General features: G+C 38.1%; 1 long non-coding RNA gene across 1 annotated transcript; it reads left to right on the forward strand.

The window, feature by feature from the left end:
- Window positions 1-4,767: 4,767 nt before the first annotated feature.
- LOC116229805 (uncharacterized) lies at window positions 4,768-12,235 on the forward strand. Its single transcript, XR_004167109.2, has 4 exons — window positions 4,768-4,849; window positions 6,952-7,059; window positions 10,133-10,216; window positions 12,150-12,235. It is a non-coding gene; the product is annotated as an uncharacterized LOC116229805 (long non-coding RNA).
- The last annotated feature ends 3,916 nt before the right edge of the window (window positions 12,236-16,151 follow it).

Here is a 16,151-nt window from a genome sequence, read left to right on the forward strand (position 1 = left end):
TCACTTGTTGTGTTCAAGTTATGTATAGATCTCAGTTGCTCTCACAGTAAGAAATGCTGGTCCACTTTGTTGAAGAAGCTGTATCCATTTCATTGCTTTGCAGTATTACTGAATAGAAGTACTGATGCAGTCTTTCAAGAACAATCTGCAATCCACTGTGCTCACCCTGACTGCCCAAATCAGGGAGCTGTAGGATCACAGCCAGCTTCAACCTCTTCCCTTTCCCTGGCATTTTGAACTATCAATTCATAGCTCACTGCAGCACATCCTCAAGAGGAATGAGAAGTAATGGTTACTTTTTCCTGAGCGATGCCCAACATCCTACTGAGGTATGCTGCTGATAGGCTATACCTCCCACAGACCAAGACCAGATCTGGAAGCTAGATCTTCCCAATTGTAAACAAAGACTCTGTTAAAAGATGTTAAAGACATCATGACTATTGTTTTTTAAATGAGAACATTAAAGTTTTAGTGCAAATGTACTGCACTGGGAGCAGATTCACAGCTGGTGATCCCAGATGAACAGGGCCCTTGGTCTTGCTTGTAGCAGGCAGATGTTCTCTGTGGCCACAAACCTGAATATGCTGATTTACTGTGTCTTGGTCTGTATGCCTGGGGTATACTTTAGAGAAAAAATACCTAAAGGCATTTTAAGAATTATTTTAAGTTAGGCTTTAAAGTTACTGTAGCTAAAGACATTTCCAATGTTATTTTTTTTCCATGAGGATTTCATATTAAAATCAATGCTGTATTTAGAGCCTATATCAACAACTATATCTCTTCATTTCCTGGAGTATTTTTCTAGTAATAAAACAGCTTTTGGAAGTGCATTTGGGTACTTAGCATTAGAATAAATTAGTTCTGAGAGCATTCCAGATGAAAGTATCAGTGTTAATAACATCTGTCTTACATGTAGCTCTGTGAAATTCTGAAGCCCTTCCCTTCCCTTCCCTTCCCTTCCCTTCCCTTCCCTTCCCTTCCCTTCCCTTCCCTTCCCTTCCCTTCCCTTCCCTTCCCTTCCCTTCCCTTCCCTTCCCTTCCCTTCCCTTCCCTTCCCTTCCCTTCCCTTCCCTTCCCTTCCCTTCCCTTCCCTTCCCTTCCCTTCCCTTCCCTTCCCTTCCCTTCCCTTCCCTTCCCTTCCCTTCCCTTCCCTTCCCTTCCCTTCCCTCCCCTCCCCTTCCCTTCCCTCCCCTCCCCTGTCCTCCGCTCCCCTGTCCTCCCCTCCCTTTCCCTTCCCTATCCTCCCCTTCCGTCCCCTCCCCTCCGGCTCCCCTCCCTTCCCCTCCTCTCCCCTCCCCTCCACTCCCCTTGCCCTCCCTCTTTCACCCCTTTCTCCCTCTCTTCCCCTTCCCCTTCCCCTTCCTCTCCCTCCCCTTTTTTTTCCCCTCCTTGTTTGGAGATACCCTCAAATGTTTGAGATCATTTTAAGACTTCTACTTTAAACAGTGTCTAATCCAAAAAAACTTCAGCAATTGTGAGCTGAAAACTTAAAGGTCATATTTTGTTATTCATTGTGATGCCTTACCATAACTAATTAATGTCTTTTGAAAGCTTAAAAAGAATGCAAAAGCATCAGTTTTCATTCATCTAAGATAAAGAAGAGGAGGAGTGAACTGACAGGAGGATATCAGGATATGAAATAGTATGAATCAAAGTTAAGAAATAATTCTTATAGAGTTAGTCATCACTTTACCCATGCATATCCCATATGCTGCATTCTACAATATTGTAGAGGTCTTTTGAAATGATTTTGTTTTATGTAGAAAAAACATGTATATTTAGAAGAATTCATTTCAGATTAAACAGAGGGAAAGAAGTTTGAACATTATTTTCTCTCACAGCTTCTATTTTTATTTAATGTGATATGATTCATAAATATTTGATGGACTATGGCTCAGTAAATGTCATTTTCTTGGCTCTCGGGAGAATGTCAACTTTGAGTGTTGATCAAAATGATATATAGTCTCTCTGGAACAAGTAGGACAAGTACTACATTTCTACAGGCTAGATTCTAGGACTATCAAAAAAAAAAAAAAAAAAAAAAAAAAAAAAAAGTAGAAGGAAACTTTGCTTGCATTCCAAAATTAAAAGGGTCAAGCTGCCTGGGAAATTCAAGTCCAAATTTTTACAGTATTGTGATACTAGCAGACTTTTCTGATTTTTGCTTATTTCTTCTCTTCTTGATACAAATATAAGTTATATAAGTTCAAACAATAATTTCTGTAAACTATAAGAGTGTATCTTCCCTTAGAGAAAATACCTAAAATGACTACATCATTTTTCACTGTCATTTTAAAACTTATTCCTCCCTAAGGCACAAAACTCTTTTCCTCTGAATTCAGTGATGTACTGACAACAAACTAGGGCAAGCCTCCTTCATGGCTTCCTTTCCTGGACCACACTCAAAATATGAGAAACAAATCTTAACTTAAAGAGGAGATTGCCATGAATTGTACATATTTTTCTAAACACCTTTTTATTTTTGGTGGCCATGCAGCAATAATATAAGAGTAGCAAATGAAAGTGACAAGGTGGAGGCTGATGTAGTCCCCATTTCATGGTATACGTATCTCTATGGATTTCAATCAGAAAAGGGGGGAAGATAAGAACAAATGAACTCCTCTGTTTTGCTGGCCTGTTTTGCTAACTCTCAAAAGACAAACAATCACTGTGGCAATGGGACACACAGATTACTTGGGCAACGGGCAGTTGGCAGCTTTCCCTTACAAAAATTTTTGTTTTTCAGTGCAAATGTTTTTGATTCAAAGTTTTCAGTTTCTAAAATACCATAGCACTGATGAAGCATTTTCCCATGCAGTGATGGCTACCTCACTATGGAAACCAAGACCACCATTCAGTAAAAGCTCAAGAAAAAGAAGATTACTTATCAGCTACAATCCTTCACACAGAAATATCTTTGTTCTTCTGTCACATTTGTTAAGATTCATTCTATGGGGTCTGAAAGCAGCAAGCAATGGAAAAGACCTATTTTAGGGCATCTCATCTGTCACCTGGAAACAAAGTTTTCTCCACATATAGGTAAGTATTATAAAAATATTTTTACTAATGCTTCTTAGGAATTCTGGTTGATACTTTTGGAAGTGTTGCTGTTTTTATCTACTAAGAGATTCTCATGAAAATTGGCCTGTCATACTGAGAGATGTGGATTTTAATATATTCACCCTGAGGAAATGTTGAAACTAGAGCCCTCCATCCCTTCCTACACATTAATTACTAGACTATTATATTAATGGAGAGCAATTAGAAAAGGACACCAAGTGCACTTCCCCTTTTGTAAGTATCCTACAAAAAAACAAAAACAAGAACCCTACCAAACATTAAAAAAAAGAGTGCCATCAATACATTTTGTACGGAACTTGATCCTACAATTTCACATCAGTTGCTGCCTGGGAAAGCTGCCTGGGTTTGTGCCCTGAGGGAACACGGAGGGAAGGAGGCCAGGTTTGGGATGTGGCTGGGATTAGGCACAATGTTGGTGCCAGCCACCTCAGCCCTGTCAAGATGAAGAGCAATTCTGGACTTGTTTAAAGGCTCTACAGAAGTTGAGTGGGCTGGCTGTAAAACCACAGATTAGGTCTATGGCTCTGCAGTTTTGCGGAAATCTCAGTTTAATGCCCCAAAGCTTTCTGGGATCTGTGGGGAAGCAGAAGAAGAGGAAGATCTAACACTGGACTTCTGCTGCTTCTGGCTATCCCAAGATGAGGTTACCTTAATGTATTAGTTGTTTTACCCAGTTCTAAGAAAAAATGCCAGCTGGATTGGTAGGTGCTGTCAAATTCCTTAGGAATAGGTGATGATTTAAGTTGATTAGGACAGTACTGTATTAAATAAAAAGTGCCTTTTCAGAATTAATTTCTCTGTGATCTGCTTATAGTACTTCACATATTTTTCAGTCCAAATCCACTAGTTCACTTTAATCCTGACATTTTAAAGCATCTGTTGTGCACTGCAGTACATATCTTCAGAGTCTCTCTGTTTCAACAAGAGTTTGAACTGCAATGGTTTGCATCCATATTCTGGGACCAGAGAAGGGCCATCTCCATCACTCTTCTTCTTTTTGTCATTAGACAAATAAATCAGTATTTCAGAACAAGATAGCTCCAGAGATGCTTTAGTTCTGTCATTAATACCTCAGGAGAAAATTTTATCCCTGCAAGCACAGAGGCAGATGTCTGTAATTGGACTAAGGGGGATGTCATTAGTATTGATTAAGTGCACAATATTTCTTGAATTGTCTGTTTAGCTTTTGTACAATAGATCTTACGAAAGAATGCACTTTGTGTTATTGGAAACTGGTAAACAGGACTGTTCTTTTGCACCTTCAAAATCAATTTTGCGCCTCATTATCTGCTCCTGTTTTAAGTAAATTAAATGATCCCTTCTACTGACTTCACCTGGAAGTGCCTGTGGCAGGCTTTGTTCTTTCTGGTGAGCCAAGCTCTGAGCTGTGTGTGGCATTAGCAGATGCAGGTGGCAGAGTAATCGCAGTCCCCTTGCACAACTGTGTGATACCAGCTCAGCATTGCCTTTATAGCCAGTAACACAGAATGGAGAAGGACATTTTCCCCAGTCCAGTCTTCTCATAACAGGCAAAAGACTGAGGAAAAAAAAAAAAAAAAAAAAAAGTTGTAAAATCTCATCTCTTATGAGAAAAATGTGTTAGTGCAAGCCATCTGGAAGGCTGCCATGAGTCAGTCATTCGGTGAAGACATTTGAAGCTGGACAAAGAATGTGTACAGTGTATCCTGGAGACAAGGTATGCCAGAGGCAGGACCAATTCAAACAGCACTGCAGAAATCCAGGACTGACTTGAAGGCTATAAGGCAATGTAAGGATACAGAACAGTTCCATTTAGGAGAAAGACAAGACAGTTAAAGCATTCTGGCTATGCAAAATACATACAAAACTTTTCCAAGGAAGCACACTGGGGATAGAACGAAGGAATAAAAAATGCTTGACTTGTAGAACTACTGATGGCCTTTCACCCATGAGATTTGGAGCAGAGAATGATCACAGGTCAACAGCAGAGAGAGGCTGATTTTACACAAAGGCAGTACACATGCCTAAAATATTACCCTAAGGTTCACAAAAGAGGAGTGAGTTACATTGCAGTTAGTATGGATTAGTAGCATAAGCATAAAAAATAACTGTGCAATACAAGATATGATGTGCATTCATACCTGAGAATATTTAAAATATTCTCTTTATTTCTCTTGCAAATGCAAGGGAGTGTTGTGACAAGAAGCATCACCTCACTTGGCTCTTTTTAGGCACATAAGATTAGTTTCTTCCAAGGCCAAGCCCATGATCAAAGGGAATGCTGCACTATAAAAAGAGAACAACTGAGAAGAATGGAAGAAGAAGCAAGCAGAAGTTAACACATTACTGAGCGAGAGTAGCCAAGAGAGTTGTCCCTGTCTCCTCTAGTTTGGAGGCAGCAGAACAAGAGAGGGATACTTATGAAAAACTTGCAAACTAATCATAATGTTAACAGACGTGTGAAATTTTGCTGGCTTGTGCTCTTCTGTTTGGTGGCAATCATGAGGAAAAAAATAAAGTTCTGTTTAAAAGAGTCGTTTTTGAGATGGGAATAGACAGAGTCGCTGCTCTGCCTACTGACCAGGGACAGGTAAAACAGAGGGGCTTTGGGAATCTACTCAGAGAAAGGGAAGCAGCAGTAATGTCTTCAGTGTCCCGAAGTTTAGGCAGGCACGTCAGATGAGCAAGCAACTTGCTCAGTGGCATATGAGGACACGGCACGTTTACTGCTTATGAAAAGAAGAGATACTAGAACAAAACTTCTAGTTCAGACCTGCTCCCAGATTGTGTACTCAAGCCTTAAGGTATTATTTAGCTTAATTATATAAATTGTTTTGTAAAACAGAACATGAAAATGGTATACAAATGACTGACAGCACAGACTATGAATGACTGCGTTGTTCTGGTGGATTAGGAGTAAAGGAAAGTTTATTGTGGCTAACACTTTCAAAAGAGCTATCTTTCAATTTCAGGTAAATAAGGAAGGATTGCATCTTATTTAGGTATTCTTTTAAAAAAACAGTTTAAGGTTTATGGACTTGTTTCAGATCCCAGGAAAGTTAGTGGTATGATTTCTATCCTTATTCACATACTTACATAAAGTCCCAAGTCGGCACTACTGAGCGCAGTGGAGGAATGTTCAACACTGTGCCAAAGATTACTTTCATACCATAAGTATTAATTTTGCCTGTTAAATTGTTCTGAATTCAGAAGTGCTTTAACCCATCAGAGCTGCTAAATGCCCCCCCTCCTCTCCCTCTTCTTCTTTTTTTTTTTTTTTTTTTTTTCTCCTACTTTATATTAATAAAATATGGTTGAGGGGATTTTAAGGGTAGATCTGAAAAGTCAAGATTTTAATTCCTCCTCTTCATTCATGTTAGGTCGTGTTTGTATGAAACTTTAAAGGTGCACTGCTTACAACTTCTTAGTGTTTTGAAAGCCTTTATCTACTTTTAAACACAGAACTTTTAAAAACAGAATTTTAAAGAGTAGAGAAGTTGACAAAAATAACTATGTGGGCTGTCCCAAACCTCTCTCAAGAGGGGATGGTTATAGAAAAGGTCTAAGTCCATGTTTGGTTGGTCATAAATTATATGCTGCATCCACCAGTTAGACCAGGAGAAATGAAGAAAAATGTAACCTCTCAACCCTTCATTCTCCCAACAGCTAAAGTTCTCAAGAAAACACAAACAGTTATAAATATTAATAATTCCTTTAGAGACTAATTTGGTGCTAACAATCTTATTATAGAACTTAGTTTTCTGCACTTGAAAGAGAGCATATGGCAATTTGAAATCAGGACTTGAAGGAACATATCTGTTAGTGTGCAAGACTTCTTGCAGTAGACAATCATATGCAGGCACAGAAAAGATGCTTTAATTTTGATAACAGGCATTGATTCAAGAAATGAAGAAGCAAGTTGTTATTGGCAATATCAAGAAATACATCGTCTTCCAATATCTGGGTTTCATACTGAGTTCGTAACCAGTAGAGTGGGAGGTAAGTAGAAGAGGGAAATAATAGTTTTGATGTAGTATTGTTTTGAATCAACTGTACAGAAAACTTTTACAGCCAAGTTGAAGCCTCAAGTTAGAATTAATATTGCTCTTAATGACTGTTCTCAGACAAACATAATAAAATCAAAGAGAAAATTCACACCGGGCAGATGAGGGCATGTGCTCTGGGATGACATCTCTGATGACCTTACCACAGTGCCAGCAGATGACAAGTAGATGCAGGCATGCCCAGACAAATGGGGAAAGATTTTCCCTGTGCGGGTGGCATTAGCACAAGGGCAGTGAACTGCTGACATTTTGGAAGACATTTCTCAGAACACTTGAACTGACAGCATGTAGGTTGCCTTTTTATGAACTACAGAACTTAGTAACAGGGAGGGACTTGGCTTAACACAGGGGTGGTAGAGTTTCTTCAAACAAAGCTAGCCACGTAACACATGCCAGATGGAAGACTATAAACACATATATACTTCATCTAGGCCATTTTATAGCTTAAAAATTTATGCTGCCCCCTAACTTTGTGTGTTTCAATCAGTCACACTCTGCATACACTTCTCCGCACCATATTTTCTATCCGTACTTCTATGTTCCTTACTTGTCTCCATACAGTATTTTATTCACTGTCAGGTTTAAAGTGTTACACTAGTGAAAATGGCTGTATTTTTGTTCTTAGTATCTTATGGAATTATTTCCTTCTAATGAATATTAACTTCTAATATCTACTCTGTACTGCTTCATGTATAAGTCAAAAGCAAGTTACAACTGTGATACAGAAACTTGTTAACTGATGTTAACGTACATTGAGATGCTTGCTTTCTCAATGAACTGATGCCTTCATTAACACAGCAAAGCACAATAGTAATTAAAGTGTCGTATTTCTTGGTAGTATAGTCCTACATCTTGCAGAGAAGTTGACTATGTCAGCTTACTGTCAGTTCGATATTAACATAGAATTTCTAAGCATTCTTAGAAAGAGTGGGACAAAATACCTCATAAGTGGTCAATCAATCCATATAGGATGGAAATTTAAAGGTATGCATTTGTTATTGTTTGAAAAAACTTAACTTTAACTAGGGGAATTGTAGAGAACTCAAGCAATATTTGTTTAGGAAGTAATAAATAATAAAATAATTCCACATTTTTAATTGCTTGGCTTTTTTTTTTTTTTTTTAATTGAAAATGTTCAAATATAAAAATTTCATAAGATTTACACCTAACATTATACAGCTAATGCTGAGATACACAAGTAATAGCAATATATAAACTCAGAAACTGATACTGGAAATAATTTGATTTTGGATATTTTGAAGCTGAGAATGATGATTCATATCCTTGTTGTTGACCTAAAGTGATGATTATAAAATTAATCAAATTCAATTTTTGGAAGAAACTATCCCATTATTTTATGTTTCTTTTGTTGTGAATATCAGTGGACAAACCCCACTCTTTTTCTCTCATAATGGAAAACCACTGCTTTCAAGTGTTAAAGTACCAGGTATATATATACCAGAAATTGTGGAATTCAGCCAGTGTACCCTAATGATCCACAAGCATGTGGAAACCAGCTCTTAAAGCTTTGGAGAAAATATCCCAGAGCCATTCTTAACTGATCTGCCTGTAGATTAGAACTCTCTTCATAGAGCAATCCAGTCAAATTGGTCTAACTCAAAATAATCAAGATGGAGACAAGCCACAGAGTGAATTCAGGAGCATTTATAATACAAATAATCTTCCTGAATTATCTTAAAAGGCTTTCTTTGGAGGGATTTATTATACTGATCAGCCTTATCTGCCAGATCTTATCTGGCAAGTTTCTCCCTTTAGCTGGCCACAGGTGGGGACTTGCAGCAGGACAATCTATTTGAGGGGATATCTGATTCATGGCACTTCAATGTCTGTGAGAATCATAGAATCATAGAATGGCTTGGGTTGGAAAGGACCTCAAGGATCATCAAGTTCCAACCTCCCTGTCACAGGCAGGGTTGGCAGCCACTAAATCAAGTACTAAAAAAGAACCTGCGGGAATTTTCATTTTAATGCTTTAGTATTTAAGCAAAGTCTTACAATATTTACCATTAAGGAATTTAATACCTTTTAACAAATGTAAGTTATTCTCAATTTAAACATGCTTAAAATAAATTGGATGCTTCCAAAATGAAGTTAATTACATTTCAGAACTGCAGATTAGAACAGTAGAAAGGAAAGACCATGACATTAAAAGGTACAGGGCCAAATTTTGGCTCACCAATTCATTCAAAACTATTAAGAGAAAAACAATTAGCTACAAATTAGCGCCACAACAGGCTAATAAGCTTAACAGAATCATTACAAGTTAATATTGTCCTTTAATCAAATCCCTCCAGCAAAGTGATATACCAAGCTATTCTGTACACTTAACTTTATTCCTGACTTTTGAAAATAGCAATAAGAGAGAATATATACCATGTAGAAGCAACAACCATACCATGCCTGAGCAGTGCTGACTGCATTGGACCGGCTGATATACACACATCTGCAAGTGGTGACAGCATTTAAAGCTGGCCCTGGACAAAAATCAGTGATCTAGGTTAATAAAATAAATAAATGAATTAAAAAAAAGGGGGGGGGAGGGGAGCAGGGGGAGAACCAGCCAAGGTATTCTAGTTGCTGCAGTGATCAAAAGCTTAGAATTTTCAAAGCATTAGAACAAAATGAGAAGGCTTGTAAGCAGTAGTTTTTCTCAGATTTTAATACAAAAACTGGTTTCTTTTTTCTAGTTCAATGTGCAAACAATTACAAATCTGTATAAAACATGCTGGTTGTACTTTTTGATATGCAGGCTTATCTGCAGCAGCTTTCTGAGGCTATTCATGCAAAATACACTGACACACCCAACACCTACCCTGATGCAAAGAAATAAATTTGTCCACTCCCATTCCCCAGCCTTTGAAAGGAACACCCTCACTCACCCCAGCACACTGCTGAGCCAGGCAGGAACCAGATACCTGGCATGGGATAATGACTTATGGCTGTTTGAATCTAATTCTCATAATCCACATTTCTATTTTCTTCTTTAGGGCCTGCAATCCATTCTGGAGAAGCAAATAATGAAATAACCTAACATGACAAACCCATGGCCTACTCCAGTTCACTGACCAAGGGTAATGTTTTTCCTAGTTCTTCCAAAAGGCAACAAGTTCAAGTCCCCGGGACACGGTTAATTACTGTCTGTAAGCATACAGCAGCAATTGGTTTATCTAAAAATGTATTGGCAAGCTGGCCCATCTGTTGCCTTTCTCTCTGTTTGCTGCTCCCAAGGGAAAGAATACTTTAGATTTTCCTCTTCAGTTCAGACAGAATCCTCTGGAGCTCCAGGGTTGCATGCTGCTGCTCTGAATATCGATGAAGTGTCTTAGGGTGAAAACATACGACGAGGGAAGTACAAACGTGCTGCAGCACTGCATATGCATACACACAGAGTTCCTATTTGAATAGCCTCTATGTAGAAATGAGATAGATATAAAGGGAAAAATGCACTGGCAGTCTAGACTCATATGCATTTGTCTGGCTCCAAAATTTTTGTGAGTGTATTAGCGTAGAGCTGAAAAAAGTTTTCCACCACAAAATTGCCTACAAAGAATTATAATTTTTTGTAAATATCAAATCACTTCTCCTTAACTGACTATTGCAGGGGCTAAATTCATGTCTTTTTTTCTTTATGGAGGGAGGAAAGGAAATGGAGCTTAGGAGATACACTCGTTTGTCACTAGCAATGAGACACAGACAGGATGCATCCCAGGAGTTCTGGGTGCAGCCTCCTTTCAAATGGGCATTCCTGTCTGACTTATGCAAAATCTCAGTGAGGATGAACTGAATATGTGAATGCACAAAGTACTGCTCCTCTTAGACTTATGCCTTTATCCATAAGATGGCATGTCATCACTGTACAGCAGAGAGTGCCACCAGAGGCACCCACTAGAGATGTGAGAGCTTGAGAGGTTGCTGCGTGCCAGAGACAAGATGGGACACCAAAAATTCATCTCATGAACTCCAAAAGACACCAAGCCACAAAACACTGAACATAATAGAAGGAAATATTTGGCATATTTCCATCCTCTCCCTAGACCTCAATCCACTAAAAGCAAGAGGAGAGAAAATACTGCCAATATCATGAGCACTTGCAATGGCAGAGAAGATGAGGCACTGATAAACCTGTAATATGGACCATATTTTGTATGTTAGACAAAGTGGAAACAAACATAAACAAAAAACAAATTCAGTAATCCTTGCCTAATCCTTGCCATTCGAACCTGGGTAAAACATAGCAAATAAGAAGACTTACAGCTAACCTATATTTAATTTGTTCCTTGTTCCTGTTCTGTACATTATTATACTCAGTTATTGTTGTTTACAAATGACAACTAAAACATGTTCCCAAGCACATGCATTTTACTTGCTATGCTATCTACAGCTACAATGTTGAGATATCTCTCCTCATTATTGTGTATTGAAGTAGCCCTGGGAATTTAGAATAGAAAAGCAAGCAGCATCCAATTAGTCTATCAAAATCAATGTTCCAGATTAAAGTAAACTTTTCATGCCTCAGGTATCACTTACAATTCTCTTCAAGAATGTACTGAAACTTCTGTCTGTTTGGATGTGGTTTTTTTTTTTTTTTTTTTTTTTTTCATTCTGAAAATAACAATAAACAAATGAAACATCACCTGGGAAACAAATCAAGCTGCCAATGAGTTCATATGTGCACATGGCTGATTCTGCCCTACTGACTGCATTAAAGCAGCTGTTAACGCATATTTACTAACACAATGAATGTAATGCATAGTTTGAGAATATTACATGAAGTTCAATCTGGTTAAGAAAACTTTCTTAAACTGAACATTTTATTATCTTTTGCAAGGATTCCAAACCATCCTCTGCAAAAGTATTCATGTGTGAACAATAGCACAGAAGAAAGAAAAAAAGGCCCACTATGACTTTTATTTTAATAATTGCTTATTTTCTTTAAAATCTGAGTCACGCTTTTTGTTACGTGAATCTCATCTGATATGTTCCTGTCTCTTGATTATTTTGTAGGTAAACAGCAGAAGTGGAGAGAAAACAGTTTTCCACTGGGAAAGAAACCAAAACACATCTTTGGAAAAATGTCTTTAGAAGAAAATAAAAACATAGAATCTTTAACAAAAAATGGTGGTAAAGTAGTCTAAAAAAGCAACACATATGGAAAAAAGTATGGAAATCATAGCAGGCTTGGATGTCCCCTGTAGATGTAGTTATTTTATTGCTCATCCTGTAGGTTTTGTTTGGATATTTGTGCTGCATTATTCTTATGGTTTCTTTCTGCTTTCTATAAGTTTCCATATCACAGAATTACTTATGATGGAGAAGGAAGATAATGTCACTCCAATTATAGGAAATAACCAGGAGTTAGGTATCATCCACAGGTTGCAGGTAGGTAGATCTTCATTCTCGCACTCTGGAACTGCACTGCCAATCACTTGAAGACTTTATTCTTTCCCTCACTAAACTGTGGAAGAACTGGGTTCTTCCGATCTCTCCTGATGAACTTGCTCCCTTTTCTATCTAGAACTTTGAATTGAGCCAAAAGCAGAATGAATGATTATCACAATGGAATGAGTATTTCAGTCAGAGCCTAAACCACTGCTGGGTATTCCTATGGTGGAATCCTAGCAGATCCCTCAGCAACAAAATTTTTCACTAGGTCTCTAGAAAGAAAGAATGTGTGGAAGGGGAATAAAATGTTATCTAAGCAGACATCACTGAAAAGTCCTGCTGTAAAGCATGGGGGTGAGGAGTGTACAAATGCCTATTACAAATGCCTACAGTGTGCGAAAGAGGTGAAATTTATCAGCACTCCCAGACAGCCCTGGAGAGCTGACACATGAGTACAGCTGGGAACATCTGTCCTCTGTCACCTCTAAGATTTTTTCAGAGCCATTTATTTTCATGTTTCTGTCCTTCATGAGATAGGCAAAGCATTAAAAACTGTGATGCTCCATTTATACTCCTGGTTGTAAAACAAGCTTCTGCTCTGGTGTGCACCATGCTCAGCCTGGTCAAGTTATCTGTAACAAATATTGTGGTGTACAGCCATGGTAGTTTCTTGATAAGGTTAAGGGAAAAAAAAATGGAGGCTTCCCAATACTCTTATGCATACTCAAGTTTTCATTTGATGAATATTATTTTCTGAATCTAATGTTTGGCCTTGGGCACCACAGAAGCAGGTAGATGGTAAATAATTTTGCATAGCACACAAATACTTTCATCAAATGCTGACATGTCCAGCCTGCTTATGTGTACTTGCATAAGTTGAAATGTCCTAGGATAGGCTCTAGTACAAGAACTTGGATAAACAGAGCAGCCATCTGTCTCTAACAAACCAAGAAATAGCAGCACTAGAGATTACTGAGCTGCTCTGTTGATGCCAAATGCAGTGTCAAAAGTTCATGCCCAATCTTGTACTTCATTTAATTCATTGATGAATGATTGGGCACAAGGGAAAGGAGAAATATGCTATCCTTCAACTGACAAAGAATAATGTAATATTTCAGAAATAATTAGCACAGGGAACAACATACCCACCCAGATATACTGGAGAATAAACCATTCTTTCTCGCTGGCACTGGAAATTCAGGTTTTTCTTTGTATAGACTCTTCTGAGTGACCAAACAGTTTACAGGCATACCAACAACATGTTGTATAGGTGCTGAGTTTGGGATCAGTGAGCCATTCAGCTGGAGAAGTACTCATTATAATTTTCTGCCTATTTTTGCCTATTTTTAACTCAGTCACTCAGAAAAGATTTGGATCAGATTAATCCTAACCAGTAATTTACTGCTTTACAGCAAAAGGTAGGTAGGTAGACATCTGCTTTACACTGCCAAATAGGAACACTTCTTATCTTAATGACTCTTATCGTTAAACATGAGTGGTTATGCTTAGAGCCTGCATACAACAGAGACCACGCCATCAGGTTCCAAATGTCAAATTTACTTCATTTAGATTTGCCTGCTAACACTGGCAAAGTCAATACTAGTAAATTAAACAGAAAACCAGGGGAGGTTCCCAGGCAGTGGAACTTGATAACCCAGGTTACATTGTCCTCACACAGTTCTAGGTTGGACTAAAGATGAGCCTCTCAGATGATCCCCAGATACTATTCAGTAGCTAATATACAGTAAATTCCAATACGGAGAGAGTTTGGATGCAGGTGACACATTCTGGAGTATAATAATATGGATAGAGACCATGCAGTTAATGTTGGGGTCGCACAAGTCCCACATTTATTTATTTAATTTATTCTTACAGATGAGAAAAACAGTGTCCAATGAAATAACACTATGCTTTTCTTTATAAATAGTTTTGCTATTACTGAAATCTCATGAGGCCTAGAGCTAGTTTGCCATGTTTATAGCTGGGAGGGATGCACATTGCACTTATAGACTGCATAAGAATGCAAAACCATCTTGGCAAATTTGAGAAATGTATTCTGAGAAAAGAAAAACAGAGGCAACCAATCTAGTCTAGAAACCTCATCAAGAACAATCAACTGTGCCAGTCCAAGGTGAAGTACAGTGGTCAAGGAAGCAATTTAGAAGAAAAGGACATAGGTCTTACAAAAGATGACAATCAGATGTGATTCAACAATGTTAACAGTGTGAAAAGGGCAAACAGTGTCTTTATGAGCAGGAAGATGCACAAACTAGTTTTACTTGGCTTTGGTAAAACTTCAAATATCTTGCCTGTATTGGGGAAATTTAGGGATTTCCCTTCTTCATCCTCCTTCCTCCTCTTTTCAGACAATTGTGGAGCAAGTGAACAAAGTCTGGAGGAGAAATTAAAAAAAATGGCTAGAAAACAAAAATGTCTAGAGACATGACCTATGTGCAGGTGACAATCAACAGTGCTCAGTTTAGAAATGAGAACAACTGAAGGACTAACAGTCTTCAGATATGGAAAAAAACAGCAGGAGGGGAATAATCTATTTTCCATATTGGCTTTAAAAAGGACAAAGAATTATGATCCTCTTGCGTTGTCAAAGCAGGCTGTCCAAAGAGGCTGAGGATTTGTCCATATTAAGGGCAAGTTGAGCAGGAGCTGAAGGGGGTGGCATGAAAATCTTGAATTTTGATTGGAAGCGATGGTCTCTGAAGACTCCTTCCAGTCTTATGTTCTTTGATTTCCATATGTTTTCCATCATTAGTGTACAACTAAAATAACCCTAGAATTAATATATGACTCTCTTGTACCACTCCCATTTCTTTCTGATGATTTCTTACCTTTTTATTGAGGGAGCCCTTTCAATTTGCTAATTCTTTGAATACTCGATATTCACTCTTCCCAATTCATTATAGTGTGTGGTTCAGACCACAAAATCTCTAGCATATAGCATCCATAGTTGATTTTCAGTTTGATATTCAGCTTTCTCGGATAGTGCAGTCAGGCCTACAAATACAGACTTATTTTTATGAATTCACATTCCTGGCATTAACTTGGTTCTAATTTTTTAATCCGTCAGTAATCAAAATTCATTCCTCTGCATGTGAATTTATTCTCTATATGGTGCTTAGAAATTCGCCTACAAACTTACCAGAGGAAAGAAAAACCTGAAAAGTTGTTCTTCATAGATCAGGTTTTAATTTTGGTTTCACACAGGAGACAGGAGGAACTGGGATTATTTGAAAGAGATAGATAGATGATAGACAGATAGCTAGCTAGAGAGGGAGAGAGAGAGACAGACAGACATATATTTTTCATTAAAAAGGTAGAGCCAGTTATGGTCTAAGCTGCTCAGACTTTGCCTGGTGTCCCTCTTGCTGTATGATTCTGTCAGGCACAGGATCAGCAAATCAAGCACTTAGGTTTTTCTGCTCCTTATGAAGCAGTAACATGAAGATAACCACTGAGAAACAGCTGGACTCCAGACAACTGCTTTTTCTAACCTTACCACATTTGGCTATATCTGTTGCAATTGTGATTGACTCCTGATAGCTTCTAAAAATATATTTTTTTATTTTTATATTAATAAAGCTTCACTCTGGTCCTACAAAGACCCTG

This window comes from Phasianus colchicus, chromosome Z, assembly GCF_987193195.1.
Source record: "Phasianus colchicus chromosome Z, bPhaCol1.hap1.1, whole genome shotgun sequence".
Lineage (NCBI taxonomy): Eukaryota > Metazoa > Chordata > Aves > Galliformes > Phasianidae > Phasianus > Phasianus colchicus.